Source organism: Eumetopias jubatus, unplaced genomic scaffold, assembly GCF_037043125.1.
Source record: "Eumetopias jubatus isolate StellerSeaLion01/CBP00866 unplaced genomic scaffold, mEumJub1_p1.0 scaffold_1, whole genome shotgun sequence".
In the NCBI taxonomy this organism is placed as follows: domain Eukaryota; kingdom Metazoa; phylum Chordata; class Mammalia; order Carnivora; family Otariidae; genus Eumetopias; species Eumetopias jubatus.
In genome coordinates this window covers 100,321,877-100,348,477 of record NW_028274807.1, presented here as the reverse complement: position 1 = coordinate 100,348,477, position 26,601 = coordinate 100,321,877, and the positions used below count along the sequence as shown (strand labels likewise).

The 26,601-nt window shown below is 35.1% G+C and overlaps 1 pseudogene; it reads left to right on the top strand.

Annotated features, from left to right (window-relative positions):
• Positions 1–2,028: 2,028 nt before the first annotated feature.
• On the top strand, positions 2,029–2,795 carry LOC114209024 (small ribosomal subunit protein uS5 pseudogene; annotated as a pseudogene).
• The last annotated feature ends 23,806 nt before the right edge of the window (positions 2,796–26,601 follow it).

Genomic DNA, 26,601 nt, shown 5'->3' with positions numbered 1-26,601 from the left:
AGAGCTAATTTCTGGTGAGGCTTATCTTCTTGGTTTTCAGATATCTACCTTCTTGTGGTCAGGAGAGACTGGGTTTTGAATTACAATGTGGACTTTTGGGTGGATTCTGATGAATTGAAGACCTTGAATTTCCTTTGAGCTCTTGTGGGCAGAAGTTGCAGAATCCTCCTCAATCGAGGGATTAGCTAAATATTGCCTTTTATCCCCCTAAGGATCTCACCTGACAGTGGCTTTTTAGGTGAATTTTAGTTCTCAATTCCTACATCTATTGCTTTTCCCTGCCCTTAGACCTACAACTAGATGCAGCAGACCACAAAAGGATGACTACAAAGCCTAATTCTGACAGGATGCACCAGACACAACAAAGAATTACAAAATTTTATCAAGCTGTGTTGATACAAACCTGATGAATTCAGGTGAGAATAAATCTAAGAGTGCTGTACAAGGGATGAAAAAATGTATTGTTAGACATGGCTGAAATTATTGATATGGGTACACTGACCAAAAAGACCTTGAACAATATTGAATTAATAATAGTGAATGCATTATTTTGAATATATAAAAGTAGCTCTAACACTTTACTCATTTGCTTGAATAAAACCTGGCCTCGAAAGTGGCCTGCATTAAATGAAGTTGAGATTTCAGAACATACCTTTTATCCTCTAAAGTGAAAATCTAATGGTTTAAGGAGATGAGTGGACTTATAAATTTATTATGTAGGATCTCCGTATCCCTTAACTCTGTCACCTGGGACTCACCAGAGGATGTGTCCTCCACCAATACCTTGAGCAATATATTTCTTTGAAAAACATCAACATCATGAAAAAAACTCTGTGTTTATTTGCTGTCATCTGCAAGCCAAAGATTAGTTGACGATACTGTCATTACAGTGAGTTCTCAGACCTAAGTGCGATGTTAGGATCCGAGGGCTGAAGATACTGCTTAATGATCAGAAGGTGTGTAAGCATGGTCATCATAAGGGGCAACAGGGTTTGCAGTAATCAGAATATTTTGACACAGATCTTTGGTAGGGACTAATTGATTATAGGGACACTAAGCTTGAGATACATGAGTATTTCCTTAAAATCATGTGGGAAAACCTCACAATTTACTCAATTCACAGACTTGAGCCAGTTCACAGAATTAGACTATGATGAATCAAATAAATTGTTTGTTCCATTCCAAGTATATGACTTCTAGGTATGCATCAAAACCACCTGCTTTAATTAACACCTTTCCAGACAACAGGATTAGCTGAGAGGAAATCAAGGGCAAGCAGCCTGTCTTTAAGGATGTTTCACATATCACATCTTCTCATATTCCATTGGCCTGAAATACTATCATGGCAATATGTCACTGCTTAAGAAATTGAGGTTATAATCTGTAGCGGAGAAGCTATATGCCTATTCAAACTTCAAGAATTCTATTACTAAAAACAAAAAAAAGAAAAATGAGTAATGAATGAAATGAAATGAATGAAAAATAGTATCTGTTAAATCTTTTTAAAAATATTTATTTGAGAGAAAGAGAGAATGACAGCTGGGGCAGTTGTAGAGGGAGAAGGGACGAGAGACTCTCAAGCAGCCTCCACAATGAGCATAAACCTGACACAGGGCTCAATTTCACAACCCTGAGACTGTGACTTGAACCAAAACCAAGAGTTGGATGCCTAACCAACTCAACCACCCAGGTGCCCTTCTGTTAAATCTTTAATAGTGTTTCCCTTCCTTTTCATTTTACTTCTTTATTTTTTATTTGCATTAATGTAGCTTAACAACTTTCTTTGTACTAATACTACTAATCACTGCCTACTTGATATAACAAATATATTTAGAATCCTGAATCATAAATTTTGAATAATACAGATTCTTTGCAAACACATTAGGCAAAAAGTATGATGAATTTTTGGAAATAAAGTATATCTCAGTAAATATCAGAGTTGAACTTATAGAACCAGTTTTTCTAATCACAATGATAGATAATAGAAATCACTAATAAAAGATAATTGAACACTTCTCCAAGAATTAAATGGCAGATTATGCCAGTGCTGCTGAAGGGCTCTGGAATGGGAGGCCACTGGAGGCTTTGGCAGTGGCATCCAGGGCCTGGGTAGGGGCTGCAGCTGAGGCTGTAGAGCTCAAGGAGTATATCCCCATCACCAAGCTGGGACACCTGGTTAAGAACATGAAGCTCAAGTCCCTGGAGGATATCTATTTCTTCTCTCTGCCCCTCAAGGAATCTGAGATCATTGACTTTTTCCTGGGGATATCCCTCAAGGATAAAGTTTTGAAAGTTCTACCAATGCAAAAGCAGACCCGGGCTGGCATTTGTTGCCATCAGAGATGACAGTGGACACATTGGTCTGGGTTTTAAGTGTCCCAAGGAGGTAGCCACTGCCATCCCTGGGGCCATCATCCTGGCCAAGCTTTCCATCACCCTGTGCAGCAAGGCTACTGTGGTAACAAGATCCCTTGCAAGGTGACCCGCCACTGTGGCTCTCTTTTGGTGTGCCTCATCCTTGCCCCAGAGGCACTGGCATTGTCCAAGAAGCTACTGATGAAGCAGTATTGACAACTGCTACACTTCAGCCAAGGGCTGTACTGCCATTCTGGGCAATTACACCAAGGCCACTTTTGATGCCATTTCCAAGACTTACAGCTCTCTCATCCCTCACCTCTGGAAGGAGATTGTGACCCACCAAGGGTCTGCATCAGGAATTCACTGACCGTCTTGTAAAGACCCACACCAGAGTTTCTGTGCAGAGGACTCAGGTTCCAGCTGTGGCCACCACATAGTTTTATATAAGAAAAATAAAGTAAAGCCTATTTAAAAAAATAGATAATTGAACAAAATGATGTTTTTGAATTAAATATCATACTTCATGGTTCTGAATAAATAATTGTGAAAATTTAAAAATACTTACGATAATGATCCAAAAACACACATGGGATGAAGCTAATGCAGTAGTACAAAATTATGAAAACAATTAAGTGTTCAGGATAAGAACTTAAGAGAAAACAGCAAAATAAAAAAGATCAGTATAAACTTTCTATTATAAAGCATTTCCTTCAGCATGCTGTGATTTCAGTAAACTTCTAGAAACAAAATAAAACCTATTCAATTTGTTATTCTAACATGTATTTCAAAATACAATACATTTCTAATAGAAATTTTCTACATTTCAAAATTTTCTAAAATGTATTTCAAATTTCACATGCCCAAACTTGAACTCTAGCCTTGTCATCATCATTTCAATAAAAATTAACTCGAGGCTTCTAGTCACTCATGACAAATATTTGGGCAGCCAACTTGATTTCTCTTTTCCATCTCCTCTATCACTGATCCATAGACAACATTTTTTCTCTGACTTCAGAATAAGTCTGAAATCTGATCACTTATCAATACTTCCACAGTATTAAAATGGAACAAATTACCCATATGATTAAAACCATGAATGATTCAAATGAATATGCTGAATATGAGAACATGAAAGCAAAACAGTACACACTGTACAATTCTATTTATAAGATGTCCTAAAACTAGTCTATGGTTTAAAAAAAAGGTTTTCTCTGGCTGGGATATTGACTGAGAAGGGATATGCCAGAAATTTCTAATGGGAATTTCCTATTGGAAATTTTTCTTTTTTTTAAGATTTTATTTATTTATTTGAGAGAGAGAGAATGAGAGATAGAGAGCATGAGAGGGAAGAGGGTCAGGGGGAGAAGCGGACTCCCTGCCGAGCAGGGAGCCCGATGTGGGACTCGATCCCGGGACTCCAGGATCATGACCTGAGCTAAAGGCAGTCACTTAACCAACTGAGCCACCCAGGCGCCCTATTGGAAATTTTTCTAATGGAATTTTTCTATTGATAGGTATATAGTTTAGCCAGGTATATGCATTATTAAAAATTCAGTGAATTTTACTATTAAAATGTGTTCACTCACTAAATGCAAATTTTACATAACACAATGGGAACAAGTATTTAATTTCTAAGTTTGCTTTTCACATCAGTATGGGTAAAAAAAATCCTAAAACTACTATTTGTTATGCTAGGCTGAAACAAATGAATAAATATAGTGAGGATAATAAAAGTTGTATTTCCCAATGTGGTGCAAGGAGTTAAAGATATGGAAAGTTAAAACACTAGAATAAAACTTGGATTGTTGCATTGAATTAGAGATATCAGTATGTATACACACACACACACACACACACACACACACACATGTTATACCTGCACATACATCTGTATATCTCCTCCTATATCTGTTTACGCAAAAGACCTAAAAACAATACTACACCAGTGACAATGAGCATATGTAGCATTCAGCTCATGGTTTCTAAATAAAATTCTCCACTAAATAAACCAAGGAAAGTAGTTGGTTTCAGAGTGTGGCTGGAAAAGCAGAAGATAAACCTAGTACTTATTTTGGAAAGTAAGGAAGTAATTAAAGAATTATAGGACCATGTCAAAAGGACACACAAAACTTAAAGAGGCTTCCACTGGCCAAATGTGGGACAAGAATCAAAATAAATAACAATAATCCATCGAATTAAATGAAAATTCATAAAATCATACTGATATATTAAATATCACAGAAAAGCTCTTTATTAGAATGGAGGCTGAAGAAGGTAGTAGGAATGGTGAAGCTGGAAAATCATCAATGAATGTTAAACTATTCATTGAAATTTTGATAAGAGAATATTGAAGTATTTTCATGGTTTTTCCCAAGAAATGTTAATTAGAAAAAGAAAAATAGTATTTACAGAGAAAGCTGACAGTTACAACTTCCAGTGATTAATATTTAATATCACCAATATTGGAAAATCTTGTGCTTTCTGAAATAATGCACTGAAGAGGACATTATATTAAGTGGTAATCCCACCCCACATCAGAAGTACACAAAGTAAGGGGCATTCTACTAAAATAACCTACATTCTTAAAAAACATATATTTTTAAAGATTTGATTTATTCACTTATTTGAGAGAGAGAGAGAGCACACATGAGTGGGGGGAGGAGCAGAGGGAGAGGGACAAGCAGACTCTGTGCTGAGTGTGGAGCCTGATGTGGGGCTCAAGCTCATGACCCAGAGATCATGACCTGAGCTGAAATCAAGAGTCAAATGCATAACCGGCTGGGCCACCCAGGCGTGCCTTAAAAAATATTAAGAGAGAATGACAAACATTTATCAAAGTTCTCCAATGTAGTCTTGTGCCCCCCAGTTTTCCCTCATATCTCTTGTTCTGGACTACAAAAGGTGGTTCAATAACTTCAATTAGATAAACAATATGGCATATCCACTATGACACAAACATATATAAGTGCCACCTAATAGAATGTATTACCCAGTTTAGCTGACAAAGACATTGATATCTAACAAATTCCTTGAAAGTATTTCATGTGAATAATTAAAAAAAATCAATCTTTACTGGGTTATACTTAAAGCAACAAAGGTATACACCAAAGAACATTTAATATTTATTCATTTCTCCTACTTCTTTCTTCAGTTTCACTCATTTAATAATAGTTAAGCAGATGTGCTTCCTTAATCTTGGAAATCTTGCAGGCGTATTCAGGAGTAATCTTTTTGTTAGTTTTAAAATTTATTAATATGTTTTGGTAGTTAATGCCACAGTATTGAATACATCATGGTGACCACAATAAAACTGCAATGGAAACCTGCTCTTCTTCAGGGAACATGATGTGGTTTTACTGCGGCTTGGTAACAAGTGACAAAGAATAAACAAATCTGAAATAAATCAATCACCAGTAACATTTTTTTTCACTTGACTGAGCTTTTGTCAATGTCACAAAATTGCAGAACATTGGAGACTTGGACTGCAGAAAGTTGTAAGCATTCAGTTCCTCTTTTGTGATTTTTTTTCCCCACCTCATTTTGTTGTATTTAAATGGACTTTGTTTCAGTTTCTAGCTGGTGGGTATCCTACAGGAGTGAATTTCTGATACGATGTTTTCAAAAGACTTAAAACAACTTCAGTGATTATTTAGGTTTAGCAGCTTGTGGGATAATAAGTTGAAGTTTATCACTGCCAGCATTTCAAATGTGTGAAGTTCATTTAGGAGTGAAGAGGTCAGTAATTCAGAATGTTCTATTTCAGTTGGAGAAGAAAAGTAGATAGCAAAGGGAGTCCCTATAGGCTCTGTCATCAGGCACAAAGCACAGGATGGAAATTAGGAAGGCTGCAAATCTAAGAAGCAGTAGCATTTCCAAGAAGAGAGAAATAAAATAGAAATAAGACGTTGGTAGAAAGGATACCATTTAGAGGTACCCAGGAGAAATCATCTTGGAGTTTTGAGTGATGATCCTTTCATGAACTGCAGGAGGTTGAGTAATACACTTTCATTTGCCATTGTAACCATAACCATAATTACTAGCCTACCTGCATTTCTCATTCCAATGAGAAAAAGAAGTTTGAATTATTTTTGGTAGTTATTTTCCTAAATGTTCCAAGGTAATCAAAGAATCTGTATTAGCGATTCTTTCTGTAATAGGCTAGAATAAGTATTCCATTTTGAATGCATACATTAAAGTTTGGTAATTTAATTTTGTTTTTGGCAAGAAAAATTGAGAAAATCCTTCCTGAGGAAATGGCAATTCAATACTAACTGGTAGTATTTCCTACCTACCTTCTCTCTTGCTATCAAGGTCATTTGAAGATAAAACAAGGGTTTACCACTAATTTGGGAATTAATAAAAGCACTGTCTCAAAGATGTTCTTAGGCTAGGGGAAAAAAAAGAGAGAGACACACAAAGAGAAACAATTATGAGTTGGAGAAACATCAGCCAATGTATTATATTTTATGCTTTAAATTATCTTACATAGTTTTGAATTGTCTGTTCAACACTTAAATATAATCCTTTCAAATTCTTTTATTACCCATAACTTCTTCCAACTAAGAATAGGTAACTTTAGCATGAATTAGCATTTTACAACATATATACACTCAAGAGTAACATTAATCAGACTCATCATTAAAATAATATATGTATTATTTCCTTTGAATTGTTTGTTTTTAAAGATTGTGTTTGTCTTAGATGTAGAATCATAATTTGTATGGGTAACCTCCACACAGTTCCTGTTTGTCCACCTGAAATAATTATTGATTTCATAATACATTTTCTGGAAAGACAAAGCCACATTTCAGTTAATACAAGTCATTCTGGGTTTTAGAAAACAGTTCTGGGGAAATTCTCTCATGATCACCTTATTTTCTTTCTGATTACTATGGATAAAAGACTAACAGTGAAGAGTTTTAATTGAAGAATCACTGGGGAAGGGTATAGCAATAATCACTAGAAGTACCTAAGAAGATATGGTGAGATAACCTGAGCTAAACTATAACATACATTTATGCCAATTTCCTAGGCTCTGGAGGATTTGAAAATCAATGACTTTTATTTATTAAAGACACTAGGTGAGCACTGTGAATTGTGTAAGACTGTTGAATCACAGATCTGAACCTCTGAAACAAATAATACATTATATGTTAAAAAAAATAAAGGAGAAGATAGCAGAAAGGGAAAACGAAGGGGGGGAAATCAGAGGAGGAGATGAACCATGAGAGACTATGGACTCTGAGAAACAAACAGGGTTCTAGAGGGGAGGGGAGTGGGGGGATGGGTTAGCCTGGTGATGGGTATTAAAGAGGGCACATATTGAACGGAGCACAGGGTGTTATACGCAAACAATGAATCATGGAACACTACATCAAAAACTAATGATGTAATGTATGGTGATTAACATAACATAATAAAATAAAAAAATCACTGATCTATAAAAAAAGGCACTAGGAAATCTATGATTATTCTGCAAATAGGTCATGATAACTCTGGTATAAATATAGGCATAATAATTTGTATTTTCATGGATTAAGCCACTCAGAAAAAATTTTATGGTAAATGTCTGATTTATCTCACTTAGCATATTGCCTGAGCATATTCCATGTTCACAAATGGCAGGATTTCCTTTCCTGTATTTGAGCAATATCCCATTGTATATGTTTACCACTACTTTTTTATCTGTTCCTCCACTGACAGACATTTATGTTGTTTGGTTACTGTGAATAATGCTATAGTGAACATGGAAGTGCAGATCTCTCTTTGAACTCATTTCCAGGCCATATATACCTGGAAATGGAATTGCTAGATCATACAATTCAGTAATAAATAAAAAGTTAAGAATTTTATAATCTAAAAAACTTGATTTTTTAAAATAGTAGAAATATGAAAAGGAATACACATATAAAATTTTCACCATTGTGTTCAGAGGAATACTTCAGGTTGTGTAAAGAAAAAATATGGTTTTCCTTTAAACACAGGAATATACATATACACACTCATGTGTCTGTGTATATTTGTGTGTGTGTATATTGATTTACCTTTCAACCTGAATATATGCATGGACACATGAGTATATATACACATGAGTGTATATATTGTACGTGCATGTATTAATGTTATTTTTAATTTAAATATTTGATTTGTAATGTATTTTAGAGATTTTTATCTAAATTCTGAAATAGTAGTTTGCTATTTGCATATGTGGTATGTTAGTATTAGGGATCACAGCTAAACTAATAGACAAATCATTTAATGAAGTATTCAATTAATCAGTCCTAATTATTTCCAATTAACACTAATGAAATTAGGGTTATATAAAGAAGAAATATTACACAGTAATGTGTTAATTAATATGAATGGCTGAGTACTTAATGTTTCACATTTTTTATATAAATGTTTTGCTAAACTGGGTGCAGTGAAACAATCAAACCATCTTTTTTTATTGCATCTTTGTTTATTGTATCTTTGTATACCTACATAGAGATAGCTATGTAAATGTTACTCCTATACCTGTCATCTTCACATCACTTTGAGCCACATTTTAATCAGGCCATTGCTGCAGGAACCAGCAATTTGCATGAATGCTCTGGTCATTTTTCTCAGTACACATTGTATTTCTTGCTTAATTTTCCCCAGTATTTGTCTGTCATTACTACATGGTTTACCTATAAGATTTGCTCAGCCATTCTAGTTCATGCACAAACTTGGAAAGGTAAAGTAGTTCATAGCTCCTGGAGGAACCCTTGATGATTTGAAAATAGAAGTCCGTGGATGGATACATTTCCGTTTCTGTTAAAAATCCTGAGGCTCAGTTGGTACAGCCACTTAAGGTACTTCCAGAGGATTCATGTCCTTCAGGTTTCAACCAGAGAAGTAGAATCATTAGGAAATAGATGGATGGGTGGATGGATGGATGGATGGCTGGATAGATTTCTTGCAAGGAATTGGCCTATGCAATTGAAGGAGGCTTGCTAGGCAATTCCAAAATCCACAGGGCAGGCCATCAGGAAGGGCAAGCTGGAACTTCCCAGTCAGGAGCTGAACTGCTGCCTATAGATGAAATTTCTTCTTCAAGGAAGGCTCAGCTCTGTTCTTGAGGCCTTTCAACTGACTGAATCAAGCCCACCCAGATTATCTAGAATAATACCTGTTACTTAGAGTCAAGGGATTACTTAAAGTCAATTTTTATCATGGGGCACCTGAGTAACTCAGTTAAGCATTCGACTCTTGATTTGGGCTCAGGTTGTGATCTCAGGGTCATGGAATCCAGCCGGAAGTCAGGCTCCACACTCAGTGGGGAGTCTGCTTGAGATGCTCTCTCTTCCTCTCCCTCTGCTCCCCCCTTCCCCACGCTTGTGCGCAGTCTCTCTCTCGCTCTCTCAAAAATAAATAAATAAATAAATAAAAAGTCAACTTTTTTTAGATTTATTTATTTGGGGGGACAGTAGAAGGGGGAGGGTCAGATGGAGAGGGAATCTTCAGCAGACTTCATGGTGAGTATGGAGCCTGGCACAGGGTTCAATCCCATGACCCTGAGATCATGACCTGAGCTGAAACCTTGAGTTGGACATTTAAACAACAGTATCACCCTGGTGCCTCCCCCTCAAAAAAATTCCATTTTAATCACATCTACAAAATATCTTCACAGCAAAAATTAGATTGATGTATGATTAAATAACTTAAGACTGTGGCCTGGCCAAGTCGGCATATCAAATAGCCCATCATAGGGTTTGAGCCTTATTTACCCAGAATAGAAACCAGCACAATAACACATCCTTGGTTTGACTTTACTGTTTTACTCTTCCCTGACACCCTTGTCCTTGTCCCAAGGAGAACATCCTCACATAAACTACCTGCACGCTAACCTTTACTGTAAGCTCTATTTTGGAAGATAGAAAATTGACATGAAATAATTGGTATCATAGTGGCCTTAGAAAGCAGATATTCAATATGGCATTCTGGTGAGATATCACCCACAGGACAGACAGCAATAAGGACTCCATTGATGTTAACAGTAGAGGTATAATAACCCCTGGAAGGCAGAAGAATTATTACTAAGAACCTCACTGGTGGAACATTTTGATGAGGTGTGTATTAGATTCTTGTGGCTGTCATAACAGATTACCACAAATAAGGTTATTCTTTATTCTCTCACAGTTCAGAGGCCAGGAGTCTGAAAACAAGGATTTGGCAAGACTCTGCTTCCTCCAGGGGCTTTAAGAGAGAATCTGTCCCATGTCTCTTTTCTAGATTCTGGTGGCTACTTCCAGAATGCAACAAGGTAGACTGTGAAACTTTGGTTTATACTGTAGGGATTATACTTGAACATTTTGGGACAGTGGACATGTAAGGACTTGGGTTGATGGCTTGAGGTTAATTTTAGTAGTTCCTAAAAGAAAATGATAGGTTCACTTTAGCAAACTATCAATGGCACACTATGAATGTCAGAATAACATAATGGGAACATTTTAAGAAACTTGTTACCTACAACTGCGAGGCAGACTATGCTGAAAAATCAGGGTGAAATTTAATTTTAGTGGTGACAGAGCTTCAAAGGACACCAAATGCACATCTTTAGAGATCTATGCCAAAATCAGGACCCAGATAGGGATAGAGTAGAATGCTGGTATATATGATAGTGAAATTTGTGTCAACATAGCTGAGAATCTTGAACTCCCGATATTTCCACCCAAGGGAAACAGCTCCTTCCTTGTTACGAGATAACAGCCTTCTCTTACCTGGAAACCAGGCAGAAATCTCACTTGAGACAATTGTCACAAAGATGCTCTATGTCTACCTCAACATTTCAATTTCTAGGCTTATCTTCATTTTGTCTTAAAACCAATAAACAGACTAAGATTGCTACAAAGATTAATTTGGGAACAACTTCAACTTTATTAGGTTCCCAGGAAAGGCTTAAAAGAAACATTTCTTCTAGGTAATAAGAAATGTATTGGTAAGAACACATGAGAATATTTAAGAAGCTCAAGGAGGCTAGAGTTGAGAGTAGAAACTGATTTACCTTGGTGTTCCAATTACCATGGTATTGCCATGGAACTAGTTTACTGTGTACTGGTGGGATGATAGTATTCTCAAAAACCAGAGACTAAGACTGGCACTCCATGGTAAGAAGCAAGATGGAAATTACCAAAATAGATTCTAAGTTAAAGTGGTAACCAGTCCTGACCTATATGTTTCCAGAAGTGAATGAGCAACTAGTTTATTAGTCTATCACAAGACACGTCAGCCTACTATGATATCATAGAAAAATCTGGTAAAAATACTATTTCAGTCAAAGGTAGCTGAGTTGATAAAATTATAATCTGTAAAAATTGACCATAAATTACTATTCAATTTGAAATTGGTTTACTGCCTCTGTGTGTGTGTGTATGTGTGTGTGTGTTTGTGTATATATATTTTTTATTTTTCATGCTGAAGGTTGTAAGGATGAGACCAGATATAGAGAGGTATTCTGGCAAACTAGTATGTAATACAATTCTGAAGACTTTGTACATTTTGCACTTTGTATGATTTCTGAAGACTAGAGTGACTTATTCTATATCTCTTCTCCCAGTACCCCAAGGAGTTGACTGACATCTGTAACTGTGAACCCATAAATCTTCTGTGGGTTTAGCCGCTGGCTTTTTAAGGAAAAAAATGCTGATAGAGGAATTTATTTGCTCAAAATTTACAAGAAATGAAACATTTCAATGCTTTAACTTTGTAAACTTAGAGGAGGATTATTACTCACAAAAGTATCTCTTCCTAAATTTATAATGTGTCTTAATTGGGTTTTCAGTTCTTCCTCAAAAATATAAGGCACATTCAAAGAAAAAAAGTCTAACTATAATTTCCTGAAAAAATTTCCTATGAATGGATGCAATTATGCATACTTTAATGAAAATTACCTAAGCTTTCAGTAAACACTGACAATTTTCATGTTTGAAAACAATCTATATTGCATGGCATGTTAATTTTCATCATTAATGAGAAGAGTATTATACTCTAATTAATTTTGTAATTAAAAGAATGGTATTTAAAATGTCAAATAATCTAAAAACATGAAATGCAGATTTTAAACAGAATATATTATCATAATGCAAGTCATTATTAACATAAACTAAGTGGATTTGTTGATGTTTATTTAAAGTAGGTGCTTTAATTGTTGAAAAGAATATTCTTTATAGGGATAGGCAAGATTTTATTAAATGGTTCAGGAAAATCAAAGGTAAGGACATTAATGTTTTCTCCTAAGAGATATGTCTCTCAGGATTATACTAGTTGCTTATTCTGAGTAGGTTTATGGCTTGCTCCTATGATTCTGGGCTCTTCTAGTCTACAGGTCTTAGTGACCAAGGGATGATGCCACCCGGGCACACTGATAGCTGCCCCATTGCAGCCAGCGCTCCTCACTGGGTCTTTGGAAACAGGGTAAAATCTCTATGTGGGGACTGACCATGACTATGAAAGAGGATTGGTTTATCCAATAAAGACCTAAATGAAATTTATAATTATGACACATTTGGAATACTTCATGGTATCCCTATGCTTAGAGGCAATGATTATCAGAAGGCAGAAGGCATCCCTCATCTAACATAGGCAGGGCCACCAAAGTTTTGTATGTTATCCTTATGTAAGAAAAACATTATCTTCCTTCTCATTATAATATTACATAGGGTTTGTTAGTAAGAATGATAAAGAAAATGAGCAGTGCCATCAGTTAGCGATTCTGGGCTCTGACAGCAATGGCTTCATGATATTATCTCCTGGATTCATTAGCAAATTGCAGGCTTGTGTTTCTCTCACTGGAAAGGGAATGGATCAATATTTTTGTTGGTTTGAAGAAGAGTTGCAATGCTCAATGAAACAATTTTCTGGGTTTGGATGTATTAAGAGATACTTTGAATGCACAGTGGCCCCAGGGTGCAACATAGGGCAACTTCTTTTTCTTTTTCTTTTTTCTTTTTTAAAAACATTCCCTTCCAATGCAGGAACTTTTTTCCTCTACTTTGTGTGATTTTTTTTTTATTAAAGATTTTATTTATTTATTTATTTGAGAGAGCAAGAGAGGAAGAGAGCACTAGCAGCGGGGTAAAGCAGAGGGAGAGGGAGAAGCAGACTCCCCACTGAGCAGGGAACTCAATGCGGGACCCAATCCCAGGACCCAGGGATCATGACCTGAGCCAAAGGTAGATGCTTTACTGACTGAGCCACCCAGGTGCCCTACTTTGTGTGAATCTTACGGTAAGATATCTATGGGATTCCAAACTCAAAAATATATGCGTGGGCCAGATTGGGCTACTTTCAGGCTCTCACTAGGAATGTAAATGGTGACCAGAAAATTTGAGAAAATAATCTAATTTACTAAATAGAAGATCTAAGAGTTCCTGCTGCATTTGAAAGCCTGAGTCTTTCCTGTTTCCTGGTCTTACTTCGGGTTCCTTCAATCCTGTGACTGTGTATGCCTTTTCTGTTGAGTTTTTAGTTTTGTTTGTGGAGCTGAATATATCCCTAATTTTGCTCCTTAGTTAAAAACTATTAGCTCTGATTTTCATAATCAGGAAGAAAAAGGAAAATGATTATAGGCATAAAAACTGAAAAAACCTTTAAAACATTTAGCATTTTACATTCCTTTTAGTGTAGTATAAAATAGAAAATGATAATTAATATATCATAATATTTCAAGGATATTATTGCTTAGAATAAGGCTAAGTAAAAACAAAATGAGTACTATTCAATGAAAGTTAAAAAAATTATTAAATTATATACCAGTATGACAAAAAAATATTTGTTGAAAGTGATTAAATAGGGGTGCCTGTGTGTCTCAGTCAGTTGTGTCTACCTTCAGCTCAGGTCATTATCCAAGGATCCTGGGATCAAGCCTGGAATCAGGCTCCCTGAGCAGGGAGCCTGTTTCTCCCTCTCTGCCCTTCCCTGCCCCCATTCATATGCTCTCGCTGTCTCTGTCTCTCTCAAATAAATAAATTTTTAAAAAAGAGTGATTAAATATGTAACACTCATAAGATGCTAAGAAAATGAGCCAAATATAATAGCAAAATAGAAAATGATCATCTGTTTAGAGTTGAGGCCATGACAACAAATATTTATGGTAGCTACTTTTGATTTGGATTTATGAATAATTTTTCTTATTTATAATTTCTATATGAAAATACATTTTTTAAAGATTGTATTTATTTATTTAGAGCATGAGTGGGAAGAGGGGCAGAGAGAAAGAATCTCAAGCAGATTCTGCACTGAGCACAGAGCCTGAGGTAGGGCTGGATCTCATGACCCTGATATCATGACCTGAGCTGAAATCAAGAGTCTGATGCTCAACCTACTGAGCCATACAGGTGCCCCTGCGAAAACATTTCTAAGTATAAAATCAAAATCAAATGTCTTGAAATTGTTAAATCAGAAAGTATAAAGGAGCTTAGATTTTTCTTGTTTACTTGTATACATATATAGATAGATGATAAAGAGATACACACACACACACACACACACACACACACACACACACACATCAGAAACATCAGACAGAAATCAGGGCTTTATTTACTTAAGTAGCTTAGGGGAAGAATGATATTCTAGCATTGATCCTTCATATAAAGCATACCACAGATAGCAGAATGACAGCCTGAAGGACAGTTGATGTATATATTGGGACTGTACTATAGGAGAATGTTGTGTGGGTCTCAGCCTACTGATGGTGATGTTTTCAGCTGGGAATGGCTGAGGCACTTACCTGTGCCCATATTTACTCATAGGGAGCCCCATAAACATTCCCTCTGCAACCCCCACCACCAGGGCCAATATTGTGGCTGAACCAGCCTTTGTGATTCTCTTTTTTTCTCTATATGTTTATGTGTATATGTGTGTGTGCATGTGCGTGTGTGTGTGTGTATGTATGTATGTATATATGCATACATATATTACATCTTCCTTATTCATCTGGATGGACATCTGGGTTGCTTACTTATTTTATCTCTAGTAAATAATGATGCAATAAACACAGGGGTGCATATATCTTTCCAAATTAGTGTTTCATTTTCTTTGGGTAAATACACAGTAGTGATATTACTGGATTATATGGTATTTCCATTTTTAATTTTTTGAGGAAACTCTGTATTATCTTCCACTGTGGCTGCACCAATTTACACTCCCACCAGCAGTGCATACATGTTCCCTTTTCTTCACATCCTCACCCCAACACTTGTTATTTCTCATCTTTTTGTTACTAGCCATTCTGGCTGGTCTGAAGTGATATCTCATTGTGGCTTTAATTTGCATTTCCCTGATTATTAGTGATGTTGAGCATCTTTTCAGGTGTCTGTTGGCCATCTGTATGTCTTCTTTGGAAAAATGTCTATTCAGTTCCTCTGCACATTTTTTTCTGGTGTTGTGTAAATTCTTAATATGTTTTGAATATTAACTCTTATCAGTTGTATCATTTGAAAATATCTTCTTCCATTCACTGGGTCACCTTTTTGTTTTCCTGATGGTTTCCTTTGCTGTTCAGAAATGTTTTATTTGGTGTAGTCCCAATAGTTCATTTTTGCTTTTGTTTTCCCTGCCTAAAGAGGCAAATCCATAAATATGTTGCTAAGTGTTATGTCCTAGAGATTACTGCTTATGTTTTCTCCTAGGAATTTTACGGTCTCAGGTTTTATATTTAGGTCTTTAATCCATTTTGAGTTCATTTTGTGTGTTCTGTAAGAAAGTAGTCCAGTTTCATTCTTTAGCATGTAGCTGTCCGGTTTTCCCAACACCATTTATTGAAAAGACGGTCCTTTCACCATTGTATATTCTCTACTTCTTTGTTGCAGATTAATTGACCTTGTTTAAGTGTAGGTTTATTTCTGGGCTCTCTATTTTCTTCCTTTGATCTATGTGTCTATTTTGTGCCAGTACAATACTCTTTTGGATACTACAGATTTGTAGTATTTTTCTGAAATCTGGGATTGTGATACCTCCAGCTTTGTTCTTTCTCAGGATTGTTTTGACTGTTCATGGTCTTTTCTGGTTTCATACAAATTTTTAGAAATATTTACTCTAGTTCTATGAAAAATGCTATTAGTATTTTGGTAGGGATTGCATTGAATCTGTAGATTGCTTTGGGTAGTATGGACATTTTAGTAATATTAATTTTTCTAATCCATGAACATGGAATATCTTTCCATTTCTTTGTGTCAGCCTAAATTTATTTCAACAATGTCCTAGAGTTTTTAGGGTGCATGTCTTTAACCTCTCAGTTAACTTTATTCTTAGGTATTTTATTCTTTCTGTTGCAATTATTTTTGTTTTCTTAATTTCTCTACCTATTTTGTTATTAGTGTATAGAAATGCAACCTATTTCTGGATATTAATTTTACGCCCTGTGACTTTACTGAATTCATTTATCAGTTCTAATAGTTTTTTGCTGGAGTCCTTAAGGTTTTCTGTTCATGGAAATGTCTCCTAAAGATCCCTGCCCCTCCCAGCATACCTTCTGAAATTAGTAAATAAATATCTTTCCTGTATACATCAGGTGCTTCTCAAACTGCTACTTCTGTGCTGTGCCTCCATGAGATTGTTTATTATGCTATCTGTCTAAGGGCAAAGGCTATTTCTTGTGACCCTCCAGCTCTCCCAGGGAGGAGTCTGCTAATTTCTAAATTTCCCAGTGTGAAGCTCCACTAATTATAAAAACTCTCTAAGTGAAGCCCCTCTGGTTTTCAAAGCCTAATGTAACAGGAACTCATCTCCCCATGCAGCTCCCCCATGTCTGGGATGCCTGGGGTGGGGTTGGTTTCTCTCCCTTCCCCATGCCTGTGTTGTCCCTCCTATTTGAGGTTAGTCTCACAGATTTGGTTCCCAGCTGGGACTGTCCTTTGGCAATGTTTTCAGTGTGGTTGTGATTAGCTGTGGAGATTTGTTCTGTCTGTCTTCAGTTTGATTTCTAGGTTGCACTGATGTAACTGTTATCTAAGTGTATCCATTGAGACCAGGTGAGCTTAGAATCCTCCTACTCTCCCTATCATTTCCCTCCAGGATTTTCCAAATAGAGTATCATGTCATCTGCAAATAGTGACAGTTTTACTTTTTCCTTACCAATTTGGATGCCTTTTATTTCTTTTTCTTACCTTATTACCTTTGCGAAGAGTTCCATTACTATGTTGAATGAAAGTGTTATCAGTGTTTTCTTCCTGATCTCAGAGAAAAAGGTCTCTTTTTCACTATTGAATATAATATTAACTGTTGGTTTTTAATATGTGACCTTTATTATGTTGAGGTGTGTTTCCTCTAAACCTATTTTGTTGAGTTTTTTTTTTTTATCATGAGTGGATTTTGTATTTTGTCAAATGCTTTTTCTGCATCTACTGAGATAATCATACAGTTTTTATCCTTCCTCTTATTAATGTGATATATCATATTGATTTTCAAATATTGAAACACTGTTGCATCCCCAGAATAAATCCTAGTTGATCATGGTGAATGATGGCTTTTTAATGTATTGTTGAATATGTAATTCAGATTTCCTGTTTTCCCCTAATACCTTTTTCTTTGTCATTATCCCCAGTCAGTATACCACATTGCATTTAGTTGTCATGTCTCTTTAGGCTCCTATTAGTTTTGACAGTTTCTCGGGCTTTTCTTATCTTTTTCTGTTTTGTTTTAAAGATTTTATTTACATATTTATTTTAGAGAAAAAGAGTGTGCAAGCAAAGGGAGGAACAGAGGGAGAGGGACAAGCAGAGTCCATGCTGAGTGCAGAGCCCAAGGCAGGGCTCAATCCCATGACCCTGAGATCACAACTCCAGCCAAAACCAAGAATCAGACACCCAATTGACTGAGCCACCCAGATGCCCCAAGATATCCTTGTTTTTGATGACGTTGGCAGTTTTGAGGAGGACTGCCCAGATATTTTGTAGAACGTTCCTAATCTGGTATTTGTCTGATGTTTTTCTCATGATTAGATCGGGGTACAGTGTTTTGGGCAAGGAGACCAGAAAGGGAAAGCGACATTTTTATCACATTATATTAAGGATATGTACTAATCAATATGACTTATCACTGTTAATGTTGACCTTGAGATAGTGTTTGTCAGTTTTACTCACTGCAAATTTACTCTTTTTTCCCTTTCTTTACATACTGTACTCTGAAATTCTTATACATTTAAGATGTGGGAAGATATGCTTCACCCCTTTAAAGAAGAAGTGCTACATAAGTTACTTAGAATTCTTTTACATGGAAGATTTATCTACTCAGCCATTTGTTTATGTAGTCAGTCATTTATTTATAGCATGGATATTCATTTTTGTGCCACAATCCAATACTACTATATACTGCTATAATTCTTTCAGCTTCAACCATGAGCTCCTTCATTTGGCTCCTGTGTCCCCTGATAGATGTCCTTACCTGAGTTTTTGTTTGTTAGTACTTCCTTACTTTCTACACTACAAGGTATTACAGGCTTATCTTGTATATTACATGTCTCAACGTTAAAATCATCCATTTTACCAGGAGCCCTGATTTCTTCTATTAGAGAGTGATATTAGAAACCAAGACCTTAGTACCTAGGCATGCTTATTGCTACTGGAGTATTGTATCTAGGCCACCTCAACAAATCAAGGAGATATATATATATATATATATATATATATATATATATAATGTATACACTTGCCTATAAACATTTCTGTATCCGAGTCTATGTTAAAGTAAACATAAGTTTATGTTGATGTCTTCAGTTCTAATCCATTACCACATGGATCATTCTAGTCTTCTCCTCCTACTTGTCTCAACATTTCTAAAACATTAAGAAAACTGGCTTCCACTATCTGCCATCAATTTACTGAATCATTCAATTAGTGTATACTTATATATAGTGCTTTCAGGGCTGTTAATCTGTGCACCATGGCAAACAACATTAGCAACTCAAGTACAGTGATTGTTTATGAGTCTCTGCATTATGTTGATGTAATTATGTTTTTTTCTCTTACTCAGTTTGTTAATCTGATGAATACATTGATTACTATACAAAGGTTAAAATAATCTTTCACGGAATGAACTTCACTTGGTCAAAAGGTACAATCCTTTTTATATGTTGTTGGGTTTACTTTGATAATATTCTGTTAAGGACTATTGCTGCTTTTGTTCATATGATATATTGGTCTATAACTTCTTCAAAATGTCTTCATTGGTTTTGACCATAGGGTAATGCTGGCTGCATGGAGTGAGTTAAGAAGTATTCCTTCTGCTTCTATTTTTGGGGTGATATTTTAGAAATTTATCCTTTAATGTTTGGTATAATTCACCAATGAAATCATGTGGACCTGGAGCTTTTATTTTTGGAATGTTTTTAATTATTGACTTGATTTAATTGATCAATACAAGGAAATTCAAGTTATCTGTTCTCCTTTTGTGAGTTTTGACAGCTTTTGTCCTTTCAAGGAATTGGTTTATTTCCTTTAATTTATCAAGGAGGTCACAAAATTGTTCATAAAATACCCTATTGTCCTTCTAGTTTTCATGGAATCAGTTGCAATGACCCAATTTCATTTCTGATATTAGTAATTTATGCCTACTCTCTTCTTCGTTGTCATTGTCATCATCATCTGGGCAGAGGTTTGACTTTTGTTTTTTTTGTGTGTGTGTGTGTGTTTCCCCCAAAAAACCAGCTTTTGGTTGCTTTAATTTTATCTATAGCTTTCCTATCTTCAATGTCACTGATTTCTGCTGTAATACATTATTTTCTTTCATTCTTTTTGTTTGTTTGTTTGCTTTAGGCTTAATTTTCTCTTGTTCCTCTGGATTTTTAGATGGAAGCTTAAGCTATTTCAGGCCTTCTTTTCTCATATATGCATTTAATGCTATAAATTTCCTTCTCAGTGCAGATTTTGATGCACCCCACACATTTTGTTAAGTTCTATTTTTATTGGGCGCCTGGGTGGCTCAGTTGGTTAAGCAACTGCCTTCGGCTCAGGTCATGATCCTGGAGTCCCGGGATCGAGTCCCACATCGGGCTTCCTGCTCGGCGGGGAGTCTGCTTCTCCCTCTGACCCTCTTCCCTCTCATGCTCTCTCTCTCATTCTCTCTCTCTCAAATAAATAAATAAATAAAATCTTTAAAAAAAAAGTTCTATTTTTATTTACCTTGTCTTGAGACATCATCTTTGACTCAGGTTATTGAGAAGTGTGCTGCATAATTTGTAAATAATTTGGGGACTTTCCAGCTATCTTTTGCTATTGACTCTTGTTTAATTCCTTTGTGGTTTGAAAGCATACTATGTAGAAAACTATTCTTTTAAATTTATTACAGTGTGTTTTATGATGAGTACGTAGTCTTGTTAAGTTTCATTGAGCTTGAGAAGACTATTCTTTTGCTGAATAGGGTTTTCTATATGATATATTAGATCAATGATCTATGAGAGTGTTGTTAGAGTGACCTATATCCTTACTAATTTTGTGCCTGCTTATCCATCGATAACTTGGATGTTCTTGCAGTTCTATCACATTTTGTCTCATGTATTTCATTTTTGTTGTTAAGTGAGCAGATATATAAGATTGTTTTGTTTTCTTGGAGAATTGACAACTTCCATATGATATAATGGTCCCACTTGATTTCTGATAATCTTCCTTGTTTTCATGTTTGATTTATCTGAAATTGGTATAGCTAATTCAGCTTTCTTTTTATTAGTGTTATCATTGTATATATTTCTTTATTCTTTTACCTTCAACCTATTGTGTCTTTATATTTAACATGGATTTCTGGTAAGCAACATAGAGTTTCTTCTTATTTTTAGGTAATCCATTCTGATAATTTCTTTTAATTGGGGTTTTTAGACATTCCCAGTTTAAGTGATTATTGATATTTTTGGATTACCATGTTTGTAACCATTTTCTATTCATTGTTCTTGCTTATTTTCCCTCCTTTTCTCCTTTGGCTTTAATTGAACATTTTATGTCAATTTATTTTACTCTTAACATATCAATTATATATCTTTTAAAAATATTTAATTGTTGCCTTGGAGTTTACAGTATACATTTTCAAATAATCTAAGTCCACTTTCACATAACCTTATACCACTTCATATGCAGTTCAGGTACCTTTTAATAGAGTAGTCCCAATTCTTTCCTATTGTCCCTTATGACCTTGCTGTCACTTAATTCATTTATCTGTATGCTATAATCACCCAATGTGTGGTCACTACTATTGACTTACACACTTATCTTTTAGATGAATTACAAATAAACAATACAGATTTTATTGTTATTTGTTCCTTGGTACTTTTCATTTCTTTATGTAAATTGAAGTTCCCAACCTATATCATTTTCTACCTCCCTGAAGAACTTATTTTAACATTTACTACAGGACAAGTCTGCTGGCAATAAAATCCCCCAGCTTTTGTCTGAAAGCATCTTTATTTCTCATTTGCTTATGTAGGATAATTTCACTAATTATAGAATTATACTCTTCTATTTCCTTTAACACTTTAAATATTTCACTCTACTCTCTTATTACTTGCACTGTTTATGATGAACAGTCACTGTAATTTTAATGCTTGTTCTTCTATAAATAGGGTGTTTTTTCCTCTAGCTTCTTTCAAGCCTTTCTTTTTGCGAATGTGTTATGCCTTGGGGTGTGTGTGTGTGTGTGTGTGTGTGCGTGCGTGTGTGTGCACATACACACACATGTTTATCCGGGTTGGTGTTGTCTGAGCTCCCGTTGATGTAGTTTGGTGTCTGTCAATACTGGAAAGGTCTCCACCATTACTAATTTAAATATTCTAATCTTTCTTTTTTTTTTCTTCTACTGATATTCCAATTATTTGTATGTTAAAGTTTTTGTTATCATTCCATAGTTCTCCAATGGTTTATTCTCTGTTTTTAGTTTTTTTTTTCTCTTTACATTTCACTGTGAGAAGTTTCTGCTAGTCTATCTTCAACTTCACTGATTCTCTCTTAGCTATGTTGAGTCTATTGATGAGCCCTAAAAAGGAATTCTTTATTTGTATTATTGTTTCTTATTTCTTTAATTTTAATTTTTTTAGGGAGAGAGAGAGGAGTGGAGGGGTTAAGGGAGAGGGAGAGGGAAGATAGAATCTTCAGCAGGCTCCACACACAGCATGGGGCCTGATGCAGGGCTCAATCACACAACCCTAAGATCATGACCTAAGCTGAAATCAAGAGTCAGATGCTTAACCACCTGAGCCACCCAGGTGCCCCTATTGTCTCTTATTTCTAACATTTCTTTATTATTTCTTAGTTTCCATCTCTCTGCTTATATTATTGCTGCATTCTTTCATGTTATCTAATTTTTCTTTTTTTGTTTCAAGTTTTTAAATTCTAGTTAATTAACTTATAGTGTAATATTGGTTTCAGGAGTAGAATTTAGTGATTCATCACTTACATATAACACTCAGTGATCATCACAACAAGTGCCCTCCTTAACACCCATCACCCATTTTTCCATTAGAGTCTTTAAGATATTAATCATTGTTATTTTAAATTTCCTGTCTGATAATTCTCATATCTATGCCATATCTTGGGGTTGTTCTCATGATTGCTTTGTTGCTTTAGGTTGCATTTATTCTTGCCTTTTATCATGTTTGCACTTTTTTTGAAAGCTGGACATACTATCTGAGAAATAGGGGAACAGGATATGAGGTAAAAAGGCCTTTGGTATGAGGATTTAAGTTAATCTGGGTAGGAGTTGAGCTATGTTTTATGCTTGTTGTAGCTTTATGTACCAGAGGCTTCAAATTCTTTTGGTGTTTTTATGTCCTATCTTGATTTTTGGGAGATATATATATCTATCTTCATAGAGAGTCTGTACTATACACCTCTTTCATCTAAACTCACTATAATTATATTGGAACCCTATTTATGTGGTAATAAAGTGACAAGAAAGGGGTGTTCTATAATCTGAGTGAGATTCAGTGTTTTAGTGGGTTTGTATTTCAGTACTAAGATTTTAGTAAGCATTTCTCCAGTGGTATAATCTGTCCCCTACTTTTTTCCCTGTCTTCAAAGTTCCCATTCTATTTCCTTGAAGCCTTGTCTCCTATTGACTGTTATTTTTACCCTTTTTTGGGAGTACATACTGGAAGGAGTTAAACAGGGACTCATCTCTTTTCCCAGCAGGAATAATCTTTCATAATTTTTTGTCAAAATACTTTTACCTGGAGAGCTGTCCTTTGCTCTGCTGTGGTTCATAAACTCTCACTCTCTTCTTGCCAGAGCCAAAAGGGATATTTCTTGGATCCTCACAGTAAGAACTCAAAATTTATAGGGTTCCTAGAAGAAAACCCACTAAAATACAGGCCTATTGAGAATGTAGCCCTGTAAGTTCCTCACTCTTACGTTAGTCCTCACTCAGCCTCTAGCTATTCATGTCATTTCTTATTGACATCTAGTTTTTCTTAAAACTCTTTTTTCACATTCTCTCAGTAAGTCCTCTCACTTCCACTTTGCTTATCTGCTGATGCTTATAAACATTATAAAATATCCCATATTATATATATTGTATAAACATGTAAAAATCCTAATCCACAACACACCCTTCAGAACATTCTTCTTTCCTAGTCTGATCTTGACCTTAAAAAAATTCCTTGGAATGTACAAATTGGTCTCCATCTCTTACTGCATTTTATAGGAGAAATACTTATTATCCGAGTTCTGTGCACCAAAAGAGAACCACAGAACGTATCCTGCATGCAATAATTTTTCTTTTAGAGCACTGATTCTCAAACTGACAGCACTTCAGAGTGACTGATATCTTAAGTAAAAAGAAGGGACAAAAGTGATTTTTCTTTATTAGACTTTCAAGTGATTAAAATGTGCAAAGGAGTTACAAAACAGTACTATCTGAAACAATCACATTTAACAATTTTGTGCTTAAGACACTAATATATGAAAAGGCAAACCACAGAATAGGAAAAATATTTGTAAATCATATATCTGATAATGGGCTTGCATCAGAATGTAGAAAGAACCATTATAATTCAAAAATAAAAAGAGAAATAATTCAAGTAAAAAGTGAGCAAAAGATTTGAATAGACATTTTACCAAAGAAGATATAAGGATGGTCAATAAGCATATGAAAAGATATTCAACCTCATCTGTCATTAGGAAATGCATTTTAAAGCCATAATCAGATAATACTTCTCAGTTATTAGAATGACTATAATAAAAAGCACACATAATAAAGTGTGGGCAGGGATAGAGAGAAACGAATCCTCATGCATTGCTAATTGGAATGTAAAATGGTTCAGCTGCTGTGGAACATAGCTTGGTATTTTCTAAAAATCTTAAATATGAATTTACTCTCAGGAAGAGAAATGAAAACATATGTCCACACAAATACTTACATGTGAATGTTTAATCAAAAATGTAGAAATAACCTGGATATCCATAAACTGGAGAATGGGTAAACATACTGTGGTATATCCATACAGTGGAAGACTATTGAGCAGTAAAAATGAAAAGTACTGATGCTTGCAACAACTTGGATGATGAACCTCAAAAACATTAAGTGAAAGAAGTTAGATGTAAAAGACCACGTATAATTTCATTTATATGAAATGTCCAAGAAAGACAAATCTACTGAAACAGAAAGTGATTAGAGATTCTTGGGCCATGAATAGGAAAGGATATTGACTGGAAATGAGCATAAGGATAATCTCAGGGTGATAAAAATATTCTAAACTTAGATTATAATGATTGCGTGGCTCTGAATTCACTAAAAATCATTGTATACTTAAACTAGAAAATATTATGGCATGTAATTTCTATATCAAGAACACTGTTAACATAGATATAGAATGTGAAAAGAGACAAATACTAAAAATTCACATCCAATAATAATCTGCATACCTGGTAGAAAGATAGTAGTATATCCTAGAATTACTATACTTGGATTTCACATATTAAAATATCAACATATACAACAGAAGATATATCACCACTATCTTTTCAAAATTGAAGATGAAATGCATTAAAAATTAACAACTTGGGTTTCCCTATGTATGGCAAATTCTTAACAGAAGTACATCTTGAAGTTACATAGACCTACATTGAACATGTCTAATATGTGGCTTCTCTGTGGTTAGGTTATGTACAAATTGAGGATACTAATATTCTCCCCATTGTTTTAGTTATAGTCTGAGTATAAAAGATTGAAATAAAAAGCACTTAACACAGGCTCTGGAGTATAAAAGAAAATTCTCCTTCTAACATGTAACTGTGTGAGTAAATTGTTTTATTGGTTTCTTTGAGCTGCCATAACAAATTATCACAAACTGGATAGCTTAAAACAAGATAAATTTTCTCACACTGATGGAATCTAGAAGGCAAAATTAAGAGGTCATGTTCTCTCTGAAGATTCTAAGGAAGGGTCCCTCCTTTCTGGCTTGTGGGGATTGTCAGCCATCCTTGGTGTTCTTTGGTTTAGAGTCACATCACTCCATCTCTGCCTTGACTGTTATATAGTTTTCCTCCCACTGCATCCAGATTGCTTTCTTATAACAAAGATGTTAGTCATTGGATTAGGGCCCACCTTAGTCATATAGGACCTCATCTTAACTTGATTACATCTATAAAGATCTGATTTTCAAATTAAGTCACTTCACAGGTGCTGGGGGTTAGGACTGGAATATATTTTTGGGGAGTGGGGGAGTATATACAATTCAAGCCACAATACAGGTATAAAAAAACAATTATGTATAATTGTATTGTGTGGTGACTAACATAACATAATAAAATAAAAAAAAATAACTTGTCTTGCAAAACAAAATACTGGTACTAGGATCAGCCTAAGTTTTATTGTGATTAAAATAATTCCTATAGGGCTTCTTTGAAGTGAGCTCTCTTATTAAATTTTAAAATGTATTTGAGTCATTAAGATTTGATTTATACACATGTATATGTATGTTTCCTAAGGACTCAATATTTTTGGTGCCCCATATCAGGAGTTACAAAAGCCCATTTATATAAAACATAATAATAAATGTTTCCAGTATATATTTAAGTTGTTTACATTTATGCAATATCAATTTCCTGAAAGCATTTGAGAAACAGGATTTTAAAAGTTATATATTAGCACAATGAAATGGAAGAGAATTCAAATAATGTTAATTTAGGTATGGCTTTAAGGCATATTTTACTGTTAGCTGGCAAAAAGATTGATTACAAATACATGTGTTAGAGACAGTGTAATTATTTTCACAGTCAGAAATTAATCTTGTTTCATGTT